This window comes from Ceratina calcarata, unplaced genomic scaffold, assembly GCF_001652005.2.
Source record: "Ceratina calcarata isolate Rehan_Ccalc_2016 unplaced genomic scaffold, ASM165200v1 scaffold81.2, whole genome shotgun sequence".
Classification (NCBI taxonomy): domain Eukaryota; kingdom Metazoa; phylum Arthropoda; class Insecta; order Hymenoptera; family Apidae; genus Ceratina; species Ceratina calcarata.
The window spans coordinates 687-4,664 of record NW_017179423.1 but is presented as its reverse complement, the minus strand read 5'-3'; the positions used below and the strand labels follow the sequence as shown (position 1 = coordinate 4,664).

The 3,978-nt window shown below is 40.8% G+C and overlaps 1 long non-coding RNA gene across 1 annotated transcript in view; it reads right to left on the bottom strand.

Moving 5' to 3' along the window:
• LOC108631145 (uncharacterized) overlaps window positions 1-3,978 on the bottom strand; it is a 12,643-nt gene that overhangs the window by 7,985 nt on the left and 680 nt on the right. The window lies entirely within an intron of this gene.

Here is a 3,978-nt window from a genome sequence, read left to right as displayed (position 1 = left end):
GATTTGGTTAACCTGTTTTACAATACCCCCATGGCAATAGGAAAACTTAATTAAACAAATATGTATGTAGGTTGTGTAAAATGTAATCGCATGGCTATTTAATGGTTAATTTTCTGATCTTATTCGGCTATTTATTTACTGCCGTTTACAAAGTCTTCAAATTAGAAAAGAATTTACAATGAATCAAAAACTGTTCAACATAATACATTTAGAAAAAGAAAATAAAATTTATTTTCATTAACACATGCATTAAATTGCGTGTTCTGTATAAAATGCAATTTTTTAGAAGCGTAATAAATCAGTCGTAATATTGAGTCATGTGTGTTGGATTCGCGCGCGTCTTTATTACGTCGTCATGTATAATTTTGCGACGCCAATGCAAGCGGCTAGCGTAGCGCGAAGCGACTGCTGCCCATCTATGTATTAGCTACTTAAATCTAGAGAAAACGGGCCGTCAGCTGAACTCTGCTGCCCTGTCCAGTTCAACGTTTAATGTGACGTCGGGTACCAACCGACGTTTGCATAGTACCATAATATAGAGCAATAATGTAATCAATAGTTGGTAGGCCCTAGGAGATTAAGAGGGAGTACGCACCTCCCAACTGACGCCTATATAAATCAAGGCGCGCTAAGCGTAGTAGAGAAGGGTTTCCGAAATCCTCTCTCGTCGTTAGGGAGGCATTTGCGTGACCGACGAGCGTTGTCCCATCGAATGGTTGACCGATTACTTTTTTTATTTTTAATATCGTCTGAAGTATCTATAAGAGTTTTTTTAGATTTTGTAAATGATTTGCAGATTATTATTTTTTCATACACGCTCCGGGGTCTTGACCGACCACCCCCATCGTGAAGGATTTTCCGCAGTGCCGTTTGGTCCGTCCAAAGGACAAAGGAAAGTAGAGAAAACGATGCTTTCTCTCATTCCCACCATTGGTAAGTTATCCCCCCTACCGTCGCAAGGGATTTTTCGCAGGATCGCTGGGCCCATGCAGAGGACGAAGGAAAGCAGTAGCCGCAATTTTCGCACATTCAGTTGTGCACGCTTCGCCTTGCTTAGCCGCTAGAAGAATCGAGGAGTCCATACGCTTCACGTGCTGTTGGCACGTTAATTTTCCGTAACCTACGTGTACAGATCATTCAAATACGCGTATTCAATATTTCGATTAGTCTCATCTCAAGCTTCAACTTTTCATTTGTGTTACAGTGTTAAATTCGTGCTTTCGTCACCATGCCTTATTACGAGAATTGGGAGTTGACTGAACCCACAAAGTTGGCATTTTATAAATATTGTCGGTTAAATGACTTTATTCATGGATTGTGTGCACTAAGAGACTGGATACATGACGATGTGATGTCAAATGTTCATATTCAGAACTTAAAAGATCTTGGTGTTCAAGTGGTCGATCCGACAACTCGGTTTCCGGACCGTGACAATTAGATTGACTAATACATTTTACGAATCGGCAATGAATCATATTTGTGATCGATATCGCGGGAGGCAGTCAATAGAGCTCAGATTTGTAATGTGGCACGGTCATCGGTATCTTTATGAGAAACCAGTTACTTTTTATGAAGGACTTTGCGAATTAATACGAACTGTGTACGACGTTTCTAGCGGATTGTCCGGGGCAGCTGATATTTTTGATAGATATTTGGTTGAGGACACCTATGACTTACGATGGAATTAGTATGAAGACTATGACGAATATGTGTAATTATGATTTTATTAAATAATTATTTCATGGTAGTTTTCATTGACATCATGTTAAAAATTCACAAGCACTTTCATATTTTTTGAATGCAAAGAAATTGTTGCAATAATTCACAATAAAGCTTACACATTCTATGTTCTATTCAAGATTTGGGTTAACAGATATAATGTTTGCAGATGTGAAGAAGAAGAAGAAGATACAGAAGAGTTAGATCGATGAATATGAGCTTTACAGGATTATTCAATAGCAGAAGAACGACAACAAGGATAAAGGTGTGCAGATGGATAGATCACCTTCAAGCACATGGTTAAATCAAATTAATGGACGCGAATAATTTATTGACTTTTATCTACTTATATAAATCTATTGTTATCATTCTTTTAAATGTATAAAAAGAAGTGAAGTGGTTCTTTCGTTTTTTGTAATCGTATCGCGAGAATATTGCTCTCTATTTTTGCCGTAACATGTCATTTTGTTCTTTACTCATCTATCATCGTTAAAAAGAAGAAAACTAATAGCAACGTCATTATTATCTTAACATTATTGTAAATTACTCACCTATAAGAATTTACTATCACTATGTATGTATTTTATACGAATTATATCTCGATGTTATTTTATACCCCATTCAAGGTTCGTGTAAATAGGCTCTGCGAATAGGGATAAGCTACCAATGGTAGGAATGAGAGAGAGCATAATTCACCCTGTTTTTCTCTGCGTTCTCACTCCCACCATTGGTAGGTGACTACAGGGACTGGATCATTTTTCCCTCGGCCGGAAAGTGAGGACTGGTACTTGATGGGGGTATGCTAGGCATGGTCAGCGAAGGCGCATGAGGGGAATAGTAGTGGGGCTCGAAATACGGGCGAAAAAGAGGGGAAGTGAGCCGTGAGGGAAAAATTATGCGCACCCTGGTCGCAAGTGGATTCTGATCGTTGGCCGACCACCGGCCGGTCGAGGAACCGTATTTTCGTATTGGAATCGCAGCAGGTCGATCAGTTCGTGACCTGTAGCGCTCCGTGGGCAAACAGGCATTCGAGTTGTCTTTTTCCGTCGGAGACATCGATAACGGTGGTGTCGTGTTCAGCAATTGATCTCGCGTTTATTGTTTCAGATTAGTCGCCGCGGAATTCTCGGGCTTCAACGACCCGAGCTCCCATACACCAGCTTGTACTACACTGTACGTGCAGTGCAGACACTGTTTGGTGTTTGGTTACACAACTAATTATGATCTCGATACTGATCGATCCGGCCACAATGTTCGTCATCTTCGCCTCGATCGTTTGCAATTGTCAGAATAGAGAGTAAAAAAATTCGGACAGTTTTCCCTACACGGCTGCTTACAGTTTACGAATTGTAATGATTATTTCCTGTCGAAATAACAACCATACGATGCATTGTTTCGGTGTTTTTGTTTTCTTTTGTCTTTGTTATACAGACATCGTCGGCAAAGACGTACAGCGGCAGCGGCGGCGGCGACGAGAACGGCAACCTCGACATGGCGAGGAGGATAGAATGAAATGAATAACTGTCAACGTAAACGTTTGTGTTGCGCGAACGGTTCTTTTTATTCTTCTATTCTGTTTATCTAAAAAGAATCGTCGAGTGTGTTTATTTCGCGCGTACCCCGTCTCTCCTTGCACTCCCGCTGTGTTCTGGCCGTCTCTCAATCTCAATAGTTGTGTAAAGGTGCGTACAGACTGCTGTTCGCAAACTGTTCACGTAGAAGTTCGTGAACTGTTCGCGTACAGAGTTCAGAAACGCGTACACATCACCGAACATTCTTTTGTAATGAGCTGTTCGCGAGCTGCTCGCGAACATGTTTGCGAACATCAACCGAAAACTCGCTACGGAGAAGTAGTTTTATCACTGGTTTAGGTGTTCGCGAACAGTTCGTGAAGTGTTCGCTCCCGGAGCGGCAAACTGACGAACTTCTTTGAAGTTTGAAGGAAGAAAACGTCATCGATACGCTGAGCCATTGCGGTCCAGACCCTAAAAGGGGTTAAACCCTAAAGTCCCCCACTCTCCAAACGTCTTAACACTCTCATACCTCAATCGTTCCAACTTTGAAACGCATGCACGTGACGAGGGAGCAAAAGTATTATACATTGTATTTATATGTATTATAGATTTATACATTATTATTATACACCTCGGACAACTTTTTTGCAAAGGAAAAGTTGTTTAAAATCACCATGGCTCCACCCCATTTCAAGGCCTAACACTAGTTCTGGGACACCCTGTATATTATTAAACAATCTAACAG